Here is a 12,576-nt window from a genome sequence, read left to right on the forward strand (position 1 = left end):
TGCACGAATGGGGAAAAACGAAGTTTAAGTGATAGTTGTTAAATGGCTCAAAAATATTTGTTTATTTATAAATTTATATTATATAATATAATATATATTATATGTAATATATATATATAATAATAATAATAAATCCCTAAGTGAAACAAAATTTGTGATGATTTCTTTGTTGCGTTAAATGCATTGTCAAATGTCCCAAGGAATACTTGGTGGTCCAGTGTTGGTAAATTTGGCCAGATTCACATGACCAAAAGGCCTTTATCATTCATCTTCAGGACAGATGTTCTTTGATTATCGAACATGTAAAAAATGTAATTTCATGGGACAGAACCAGATTATAGGGTTTTTATTATATACTAGACTTCAATTATGCCCAGTCCTTTTCAAGAAGATTGTGTGAGGCCCCCCCCCAACTTTATTGGCCCACTTAATGTTTTTGGAGTTTCTAAATGTTTTTAGAAATAGAATATTAGCTCTGGAAATTCGTGTAAAATTTCATTCGGCAATTTTGGAACCAAAAGATATCACCAAACGAATGGTACATTTGTTTTTTTAAATACAATTTGAAATAGTATTCAGTTCTCAGTGCTAGATCCTATTTTCCCTTTAGCTCTACACAAAGCAGACCTATCATGACTTTTTTTCAACTTTATTTCAAAGGGTGGATAACTCTTCCATATAATGACAAAAATTAAGAGGATTCTTCCCCTTCAGACTTTTTTTTTTAGAAGGAAAGGTCACTGAATGTGCAATGTTGGGTGATGTAACCAAATCAAGAATGGTCAAAGATGGCAGAAATGCTGGCTACTCTGAGCAAGAATGAAGAAAGATGGCGCAGGTAATCCAAGATGGCACAGGACTGATTGTGGAGGGATCAAGGGATCTCCGGAAGTAAACTCAAGTGTCATGAAAATCCCACTTAATCTAGCTAAAAGACAAACTTTTTAAGCTAAATACAATTACTTTTGTTTAAATAAAACATCTCCCCCATGTTTCTTTCCACTCTTTGAACTTTCGATCAAAGGCATTGGGAGAGCAGTCTGTAGTAGTGAAGCATGTCCATATTGCACATACATTCCTCTGGTGTAGCATGGAGCAGTCTGTAATATTGACAATGCAGCCTGGAGCTTGTCCATAGTGTTCCTGCATCCCCTTAGCTCAAAACAAATTGGCCTGTAATACTGTGAATGTAGCTAGGAGGATGCCGATATTGCACATGTGTTCCCTTATCTCAACATGAACTGACCCGTATACAATATTTCCATATTGTGCATGCAACCCCCCTAGCTTAGCATGGAGCAACCTGTAATATTGTAGTCATGGAGTGCTTCCATATTGCACATGGAAGCCCCCTTGGTGCCATGAACCCCCTTGGTGCCATGTTGATGATGCAAATATAACACATTAGGGTGGCTACATTGGGCCCCCAGGGAGACCCTACAAAGCAATGTAGCTTCCCCATATGCAGAAATAAAACACACTGATTTTCCATAGACCAACTATAAGGATAAAAAAGTCTGCAAACAAAAATAGGACAAAAAAAGAAGAAACCTTGTAAAGTTTGCTGCTACATTTTTTTCATGGAGGGTTTAATAACATTTTAAATATCAGAAAATAACATTTCACACATATTAAAGACATTTGAAAGGATATTATTTGTGACCTTTGCATGAATGCTGACACATTCACACAGCAAATTTATAATTAGACCCCTTCATTTACCTAACTACCTCATTCTAAACCTTAATTTAGCTTTAATTGTTAGAATTCTGTGTTCTATTTCATTTCAGTAATGTTCTCTGATTCTAATGTATATGGGTCAGGTATAAAGTTTATGTCTAGGCAAAAATCATTTCTTTATATCCTTTGCTTTATCATTTCGGTCATCTAGATGTTAACTAGGACTTACTGCAAGATGGCTGCTGATATTCTATGAGTGTTGTCACTTTCTTCCTAGAGTGTCAGCTTGTTGTCATCTCCTGCAATGTATAAGCTATGGCAGCCTATAGGAACCACCGGCACTGTGTCATTCCCAGTATCTGTTTTATTCTGTATGTATGGACTCTGCACAGTACCACTTCTCTTGTCCTGTTCCTCGGGTGTAATTCTCGGTATCTGTTCTTATTCTGTATGTATGGTCTCTGCACAGTACCACCTCTCATGTCCTGTACCCTGGATGTAAATCTCAGTATCTGTTCTTATTCCATATGTATAGACTCTGCACAGTACTACTTCTCTTGTCCTGTACCCCAGGTGTAATTCTCGGTATCTATTCCTATTCTATATGTATGGGCTCTGCACAGTACTATGTCTCTTGTCCTGTACTCTGATTGTTATTTTCAGTATCTGTTCTTATTCTGTATGTATAGACACTGCACAGTACTACTTCTCTTGTCCTGTACCTCACATGTAATTCTCAGTATCTGTTCTTATTCTGTATGAATAGACACTGAACAGCCCATTATATAGGGCTCCCTCCATTCCTGATTTTTTTATTTTATAATAAGGAGAACAAGTGGACCAAGAACACACAAAGGCAGGTGGGGACACTCAAAATTCTCGGGTGGGCAGGAACCGGGTCAAGAATTTTTTTTAGGGAAATCTTGATGTTGGATATCCAAGACATATATGTGTCCCACCTACAACTAAAATATCATCTTTTGGGTTGACTGGCCATTTAAGACTAAAAGTTCTGATTCTTCAATAAGCCCAATCGGGACTTGCTCCCTTACAACGTACATTTTCTGTTGTCAGTTATGGTGGAGCTGGGCCTGCAGGAAGCTGTCTCGTCATCCTCAGCATTCATATTTTTCATATGATCTGTGCTCAGACTTATTTCTGATAACAGAGAGGACAGGAGATGCAGCAGCTGCTTTGAGATCTGTTTTCCCAGTCCAGAGGTCAGCCGTTTCTTTGTTTCATCATCTCAAACTGATACCATGACAGTCCCGGCCAGAAGATGACGGGCCAAGAGCAGGCACTCCATCACCACGGGCCCTTGGCGCTGAAATACAACGGATAAAACCTGCATTATGGGCATGTAGGACTCTGGGCAGAAAATGCTGAAATATTTCCATTTATTATGAGGTGTCCCAAAGAGGTCGCTGCTGTTGGCAGGCACGTGCCTTTTATCTTAGCCATTGGATAATTCAGTTTTGGGGGCTTGTAAACCAGCTGATCCCCGTAGGAAAGCTCCATATTACCTGGTAAATGATGTTGGTCCGACAGATCTGCATGGACTTGCAACAGTAATGTACTGGCGATACGAATAATATAATGATCTGCAGTTTTCATTAAAAAAATATATGGGAAAATCCTGTCATAAGAGTTCTTGAACATTTTTTTCTGCTATGGGGTGGCAATGCCCATGCCGTTACTTTCATTTGTGCTTCATCCATACTCAAGTCTACAAACTGCCAACCCAACATGCACTGAATGGGCATAGTCTATTGTTTATTATCCAAAAGTTTGTTCAGCGTAATGTCGGATATGGTTGGGAGAGGCTGGAAGAGATTAGCAGGACTACCCCGGACGAGGATGAAAACACTATTTAATGGGTAAAAAATGGCACAAGCTCACTGATTTTGGCAAATACTTACCTTTTTATAGGCACCCTCGACTGGAGACCAGGAACCTATCACCGGTGCATCCCCAAGCCGCCATCTTTGCCGTCACTCTTCCTGGTCCATGGCAATATTTTTCAGCTATTATCGGCCACTAATGATGCAATAGATCAAAACGAAGCAAAGACAGGGATTCAAGCAGGGTTTTTGGCACAAACAGTGTATTCAAACAAATATACAATGTTTATAATAAAACTTGACAATTGTGAAAGGGCACTGTACAAAACTAGTGGTTTACAATAGTAATTAGAATCCTATGATTACTTAATACAATACATAGTAGTCAAAGGTAGTCAAAGGTCAAAGCTTTTATAAAAAAAAATGAAAAAATTTTACAGGTAAGCCATGGCCCATTACAACTAACTGAAAAGAGCCTTTTTTTGTATTTCATGACTGTATTTCCTTTTAATATCATTAGGAATGACTATACGGAGCAGGAAATGCAATAGACGTATTCTGTTTCTGAGCTGTCGGGAGGAGGTGCGGGCAGTGTACCAGTCACCAGCTGTGATCATATTGAATATAAGTTAGTTATAGTTTACATCCAGGCCTCGCAGCTAAAACAACGGCTGCAAACTGGAACGGCTGATCTGTTAGGGAGAAATATTTTTTTCTGTAATTAAATTGGATCTTTTTAACCACTTCCTTTAGTAAGCATAACGGGCCATTGTAACTGGGCCAATAAAGTATTGGGGGGGGGCGGACCTCGTTTTAATAAACTGGAGGGAAAGTTTGGTAGCATTGCAGCCCCATGGATGCTTGATTTTGAGGATTTTGTGAATCTGTTTGGGTGCAGTAGTAATTAATGAACAATGAAAGCAGATTGTGGTAATATGGGTACATCTAAAACCTAACTGGGCAACATTTAGTACCACATTTAATACAACTTTGCTTTCCACCTTTCAAATCTGATTGCTGTACTGTAATAACCCAGAATTGACAATCCACAGCTCTATTCATTTCAATGAGTGACCAACAGGGGTGTAGTCGTTAAAAAAAAGGGGGCACAGTACTATCTATGTTGCCTATGTTTCAGTCAAAGGGGAAGAAACTTCCCCCAGAGTGATGTCATGATACCAGAACCGGCCCACTCTCCCATCGCAAGTTCAGAGAGACAACCCACCCACAGCCCTGCAATTCTATAAAGGAGACGTGGTTCGCGGCTCTGGCCTGTGCTCCTTTTCCTGACCCCACGGGGGGGCGGACCAGCCAGAGCCATGGACCACCATAGAACTCTTTGAAAAATAAGAGTGGGCACGCTTGCCCATTCGCGAAGAAAGTTCCCACCTGTGCCGCCCCACTACACCCCTGGTGACCAATTGCAATCTTTGGAGGCAGCGTACATGGCCCTTTTGTTTCATTGGGGCTGTGTTGGCTACATTGGTAAACAGGCAATCATGGTAAGCAGCAGGAAATCACTTAGCTCCACTATTTCCAATGCAGACCGTTACTGTTATATTTGGTGTCAGGTATTATAGTAGGTGTGATCTCCACCTAATGAATATTCTTACCATAGTAAAGATTGGAAATTCACTCATGAGCTGTTGATTATTGATACCAGCCTTCCTGTTGGTGCCAACAATGGATCATGCCTGCACAATGTATATCAGCAAGGGCTCTTGTTCTCTCCACCTGGTAAGCATGTGGCACTGTGCCAATGCAGGTGCTCGACTGGGAGCCCGGTTGTCATCCCGTCAAACAAAAACCTTCCTAGCAGAAACACAAGATACGCTTTTTAAGAGAAACTAAAAGCAACCTTTGAAATTACAATGACATGATAAAGCATATCGAAAAATGAGTCTATATTTACTGTAAATGCCTGTTCTTATAAATCATTCTCATTATCCGATTGATTTAATGAGATAAATTGTTGATAGCTCCAAAGTATGAGAATCATTTATAGCAATGCAAAAACAGACGGCAGACTCGCCTAGAGGCAGCCCTCCCCCCTAAAGGTACAGTCACACAACAAATGCCCACGCCTCACCTTTATTTTACAATGCAATGGCACTCAACTAGTCTGTCCTGCATATCAGCTGGGAAATCTACAAAAGGGGGCACTCATCACACTTTTGAGCTTGCAATACTTTAGCCAAAAAACAGAATTATTAGGTGTATATATTTGCAAATACATTCACTTGCTCCTGCATCAGCTGCACATCATTGCTTCAGGCCAACCATTTTCAGCCAGGATTCCATGGAACCATAGGGCCACTTCAAAGATGTCCAAGGGTTCTTTATGCTGTGGTCTATGGGTCTTTGAATCTTAGATTGTAAGCTCTTCTGGACAGGGTCCTCTCCTTCTCTGTCATTTTCAACCCCCGTTTTAATGTACTGTGCTACAACATATGTTAGAATCTAAATACTGTATAATAATTATAATAGTGTCAGATCTAACAAAACTTGTCAGCACCACAGTCATGATACCAATGATCTTATTACCCGTGATGACCACCACAACCATGGTAAGAGGGAAATTCTTCACACTAGCCATCAATGTAAGCAGGAATTGTTCCCATGAATTTGTTTTAGCAGAGGTTCTCCAAGACCTGAACATTATGCTAAGTTATTGTTTTTTCTGACTTTTTTTTAACATGGAGAACCCTTAATTTTATTTTTAGGACTTAGGGAACCCCTATTATAATTACTATATCCACAGTATATTAGCATGGTGGTCAGTAGGAAGAATTCTTCTTACATTGCTGACCATTGGGAAGATTGTCACCCTTGGCCCAAAAAATCAACAAACTGACCTGAGAGTCACAAATTGCTCATTGCTCAAGGAAACCCTAGTGTCCTCTGTAGGAACCTCAGGGTTCCATGGTACCCTGGTTGAGAACCATGGTAAGGGTTCCTCTAGGGTAAAAAAGTTGAGAAAGGCTGTCCTGGGCTGACGCCCTCCAGTAACAAAAGAGGTGAAGAAGACCCCATATATCACCAATGACCAACCTAAAGACATCCAGCCTTGGGTTTAAACCGCATGATATTTAAACTGTATATCCCTATCAGGAAACTGGCAGCAAAAAAAAAAGACCTGAGAGGGGTTATAAACTTTCCCTACACTAAAATAAAGGCTCTTTAACTGCTACTTTACCATATGGATATATTTTATTTAAAAAAAAAAGTTACATTTGTATCATTCCCACTATAAACTTTCATTTCAGCACAGGGTCAATCTCCTCGCACTGTCACGGAAGATAATATTTATATAGTTCCAAAAACCTCAATATGCAAAATTCCTCTATTCACATCATTGTGATTCACAGCCGTAAGTAAGTGGATATTTGGCAACGTTCCATTTCTCTGTGCAGACGGAACTTTATGGTAAATGTATTCAGCGTACCGTATACAATCCGCGAACCCTGACGTACCTGGAAACACCGGCGGAATGACCAACGCAACACAATATTAATGTACAATTTTGCTCTTAAAGTTGCAATTAACAGCGTAAATTATGGGCCGAATTAATCACTCGTAATGTGTTCATCATAAAAAAGGATTTTGTAGTTAGGACTTTTAGCCAAAAGAAAGTAAAGGGAAAAAAATGGAAAAGTCATTCAGGGCGATATGCTAAATAAGAGTATATTCTTCTATGTAAGGTCAATGTAATTTGGTGCAGAAGTAAGTGAATGTTTGGCATGGTTCCATTAAAATCTCTCGCTCAAGAAACCCTTTATCTTGATGGTCTGTAGTTTACTGGTGTGAGTTACAAATGTCCGGCACATGTTTTATAGTTACTTTGTATTGTTTTAGATTATTATGTTCTCTTCACCATTCTTAAAACTCTGGATATAAATGGTATATTCTACTGATGTTACTTGGCATCCATACGGGTGCATCCAAAGGGCATCTAGTATGGTCTTCGGGTTTCGGTCCTGGAAATCGATGCCTTAACTATAGGGGTTGGACACTTCTTTTGGGACTATAAGTAGATTAATGAAAGTAAACCTTACATTTATTAATTATCATGGCCTTCTATATGCATTTTCTTTTGTTTTTGTGAATTTGTTGCAATTTTTTTCACCCGTAGTCTCTGCCCATAGGATCACTTTCTGTTGCAGGTTGACAAATCAAAGCCATTGCTATGCATTTTGCACTACAGTTTTCAGCCTGAAGTGTGAGCTTCTTTAATCGGCTTTTGGGCTGCCAAACTGCTAGACCTTATAGGTAGCCCAAAAGGTAACTGGAGGGGCACACACAGCCGGAAAGGTAAGCTTTAGGCAGGTTGGGTTAGTGGTAGGGTTTTGGGGAGGATTAGTGTAGAGAGGGTTAGTTTTAGGATAAGCAATACGACTACAGGATGGGTCAGTGTTGGGGTTATAGGGTGGGTTAATATTATGGTTACATACTTGGTTAGTGTTAAAGGGAGTGTTAGTATGAGAGTAAGGGTTGCAGATTGGGTCAACGTTAGGATTATTGGAAGGGTTAGTATTTATCTTACATAGTGGGTTAGTGGTAAAGAGAGGGTTCATGTAAGAGTTGGTGTTAGGTTTATTTGGGTTAGTGTTTTGGGGGGATAGTGTGAAATAAAGTGTTAGGGTTGCAGACTGGGTCATTGTTAGAGTTATTGGAAGGGTGGTCTGAGAGTAAATGTTAGGGTTACTGTGTTGGCCACTGTTGGGGTTAAAGAGGGTTAAATGGTAATTGGTATAAATAGGGTTAGTGTGAGGTTTGGTGTTAGGATTACTGGGAAGATTACAGTGCGGAGGGTTAGTGTAAGAGCTCTTATTAGATTACTGGTGGGGTTAGTGTTATAGAAAGGGTTAGTGCAAGATTAGGTGATTGGGTTCCAGATTGGGTCAATGTTGGGGTTAAAGGGAGGGTTAGTATTAATGTTATATAGTGGGTTAGTTAAAGGTGGGGTTAGTATGAGAGTTGGTGTTAGGGTTACTGTGAAGTATACAGCGGGGAGGGTTAGTGTGAGCGTTGGTGTTAGGGTTACTTGTAAGGTTGGTGTTATAGGAATTGTTAGTGTGAGAAAGTGTCATTGGGTTGCAGATTGGGTCAATGTTGGAGTTATAGGGAGGGTTAGCGTTAAGGTTACATAATGGTTTAGTTAAAGGTGGGATTAGGTGGGAGTTACTGTTAGGGTTACTGAGAGGGCTAAAGTGGGAAGGGGGCTTAATTTGCTAAAATTTGCCTTTGAAAGGTATTGTATAGATATAATCCCAGGCCATATTTCGATAGTTTTTACACCATTGAAGAGCTAAAAACCTTGTGATAGAGGAACAAAACCATTTTTTTACAGTAAAACTGGCCATAGCTTCACACGTTTGCATTGTATGAAACCATAAAATTCCATTCTGTGCCCCAATTCCATTTATTCCTCATAAACTAAAGGTAAAATATTGAACTTTCCATGCACTTTTTATTTTCACTTTTTTCCTTTGCTTTTTTTCTGTGCATGTTACATATTACTCACTAATCTGCTTTATGTTTCTGCTTAGAATTTTATTTACTTATTTTTTTGTTCGATCCAGTCACTACAAATGTGAAATCCTTTACAAATCCATTTATATGTGGAGGACACAAATGAGGTCTGTCATCCGAGCACGGTGAGCAGTCAAAGAGACCTGAGAGTAGATTGTAAGCCCTTGGGGCGCCATCTTACCTTTTCATGACATTGTTATTCTTTGTTTTCTTTCCTATATTATTATATGTCCTGTTGTTTGCATTAGGGAACATTTTGTGTGCAGATGTAAAACGTGTTCTGCCTTTGAGTTTGAATTGTGTCAATGAATTTTATGAGAGGTTGGGTTTCTTCGGATTTTATGGTGGCCCTCCTTGTAGTGTAATACTCATTTGGAAATGTATTTAAAGCCCATCATATGATAAATGGGCTGATAGAAAAGGATCTGAATACTGATAACTTTAGTATAGCAAAAGGGTAGTGGGGGTTATTTTTGCAGATGCATTAGGTCACATTCTAATTTCCCCTCAAATTTAATAATTGACCATTATTCAAAAAACATTTTTGTTCCTTTTCCTTAGCATTGATGGATCAGCTACACTCTGTAATCATCACCTGTACAGCTTCCTGGGACCTGAGTTATTTAAAGCTGAAAATAGGAAACACTTCTCAAATTCATTGGCCCTGGTTCACCCTTTTGCTCCTTCCGTGACTTACAAATGGTGGAATTTCAAACAAAAAGTGTTAATTTGATGAAATTATGACCAAAGGTTTACTTTAGGTTGGAGGATGTGATAAAAAATTCTCAAATCACATTTGCAAGAAAAAACATAGTACATCCCTGTAATGTTAAAATATGCTGCACATATGGAAAAATATCTGTTGATCTGCTGGGAATTCGGTTTTATTCTAAATTCATGTTTGAGATGACAACACACTGCATCTGTTGCATTTATAGAACTCTGCTGTCTCTTTCCACATATTGTACATAAATTTGTCTAAATCTTGCCTGACCCCTTGACCATGAGTTTTCATACTCCTTGGATCCTCCCCTTGGATCCTTCTCTTGGATGATTTTTAGACTTACTCTGGGTTTTGACCTTGTCATTTGGTAAAGGACCTCCTGGCTACTGACCTTAATCCTGTTTCACTTACTTTTGGGTTCTCCTTATGGTCCACAATGGGTTCCTGACCTGACCCTTAAAGCCTAAAATGGCATTCTATAGGCACAACCAGCTTCCCGAGGCTTAGCAAGCGGGTCTACTTTAGGTAAAATCTTGGTTAAGTCCTTGCGGCCTCAAATGGCATTCTTTGGGCACTTCCAGGTGGAAACCCTTTGCTGGAATGGCACAACTTGCTTCCCGAGGTTAAGCAAGGAGTCTAGTGAATGTAGATTTTGGGTTGGTGTCTGAACAAACAGCAACTTTAGTCCAGAGCCTCACCCTGTTCTTGCATGTCCAGTGTCTGGAACCCAAGGAGAAATGGCTGAACCTAGCCTGACCTCTGGACCTTGTGTTCTCTTACTCTTTGGATTTTTCCCAAAGCTGAGCAAGGGGTATTTTACAGGTTTTGGGGTGTCTGAACAAATAATGATTTTTGGCCAGAGCCACCGACTATTCCTTCATATCCAGTGTGTGAAACCCAAGAAGAAATATGACAGTTTGACATGAGAAAATGTGAAAGAAACAGTGAATGTCCTCAACTCTTCTTAGCAGCAACAGAGTTGATATCATATTGAATAATATAGATGACTAATGAAAAAAGAGGGTTAACACTACACTTTGCTGAGTGACCATTGATATTACATACCCAATTAAGACAAAATGAGGGATACCAATACTTCAAACTTCCAACTGTCTAACCTGAGGTTCCTAAATCTTCCTGTAAAAGAATGAGAGGCTCCAAGGTATGGACACTTCATAGATGAGAACTGTAGGGCCGAATGTAGTTCCTCGTCTAGGTCAACGTGGCTTAACCTTGTACCCCAAAAACAGACATGGTTCAAAAGATTCAAGCTCCTACACCTAAGAGAAAAGGATTTTTATTCAAGAAAATAATACATGCTATCTCTTGTGTATGCCCATTTATCAAATTAAAAGCAACCACCACCATCTCATCCTCAAAACGCAAAAATATAGACAACAGGTAATTATAATGATAAATAACTTTTCTGGTGTTCATGATGTCATAAACCGTGAAAGCAAAGTTCAAGTGGTTTATAACTGTCACCCAGCCTTGAGATAGAAATTTATCTAGGTAATTGCACGATCGTATCTCAGGATTTTTTTTTCTTTCTTTCTCTTTTTTTTTTTTACATAGTGTAAGAGGTCCGGCCAGTCTCAGGCAAAGTGTCTCTAAGGATCCATAGCTGATAAGAATTTAATATTATCAAGTTAATTCCCAGATCCTCCTTGTAGTTAAAATTACTTAATGTAATTATAATTTGTATGGTGCCTGTCGAGAAGACTTACAAAATGATATTTTTTTTTTTTGTGCAGACTTTGTAGAAAATCTTGTTCTTTGGCATAGGAGACATGTTTCGTGAATAGGAATATATTTGATTCTTTTAACGGGTAGATTAAAAAGAAGCTTTTTTTTTAGGATATGCATTGATATATATATATATATATAATCCTATTTAAGAACCTAAATGTTGTAGCTGTGTTTCCCTGCAGATGATTTTTTTTCCCATGACTTACCATGCCTTGTTCTGGCCTTGAGGTTGCCATCTTGCTAAAGGCACAGATATATATGATGGATGAAATAGAAGCTAGGAGATTCTTGCATTGCAGGACCTCAGGTACAGCTTCCACTCCAGCAAGGAGAACAGTGAGCAGCATGTTAATAGCATTACCCAAACTCACTTCAAATCTCATCTCAAGGGATTATAAGTCTGAGGCAGCAAGATATTATTATTATTATTATTATTATTATTATCATTATTAATAATAATAATAATAATAATAATGATAATATTACATTGTATTTATATAGCGCCAACATATTACACAGTGCTGTACATTAAATAGGGGTTGCAAATGACAGATGGGTACAAACAATGACACAGGAGGTGGAGAAGACCGAGCCCGAAATAGCTTAAAATCTTAGAGGAGATCTTGGCCAGATCTCACAATCTGGATTGAAAGTTATGAGGCTCAAGGCATAGGTAGGAATTCAAGGCAAGGTAGATTTTTTTTCAAGGCAACAACATAGGCAGAATGAATATTTCTAGAGGTCCCCCATAGCATATCAAAGCTTTGTTGTCTAGTTCAGGTGCATTGTATTTCATGTTAGGGTAATGGGTGTTGATGTGAAGTTGCAGTTACCAACATACAATGGTCTGGTCATACAATGGTCATACAATGCTGTACTGAATTATTGGGTAATGCTTCTGCAAAAATAATGGTCAGAGCATGGGTGGAGCTGACCCCTATGTCATTAATTAAGTCATGTCGGAGTCAGAGAGAAGCCCCACCATGTGTCGGAGGGCACAGTCACCTAAAACCTCTGAAGTGATACTGGTGGAGGTTGATGTGCTAGACA

Source organism: Pyxicephalus adspersus, chromosome 9, assembly GCF_032062135.1.
Source record: "Pyxicephalus adspersus chromosome 9, UCB_Pads_2.0, whole genome shotgun sequence".
NCBI lineage: Eukaryota > Metazoa > Chordata > Amphibia > Anura > Pyxicephalidae > Pyxicephalus > Pyxicephalus adspersus.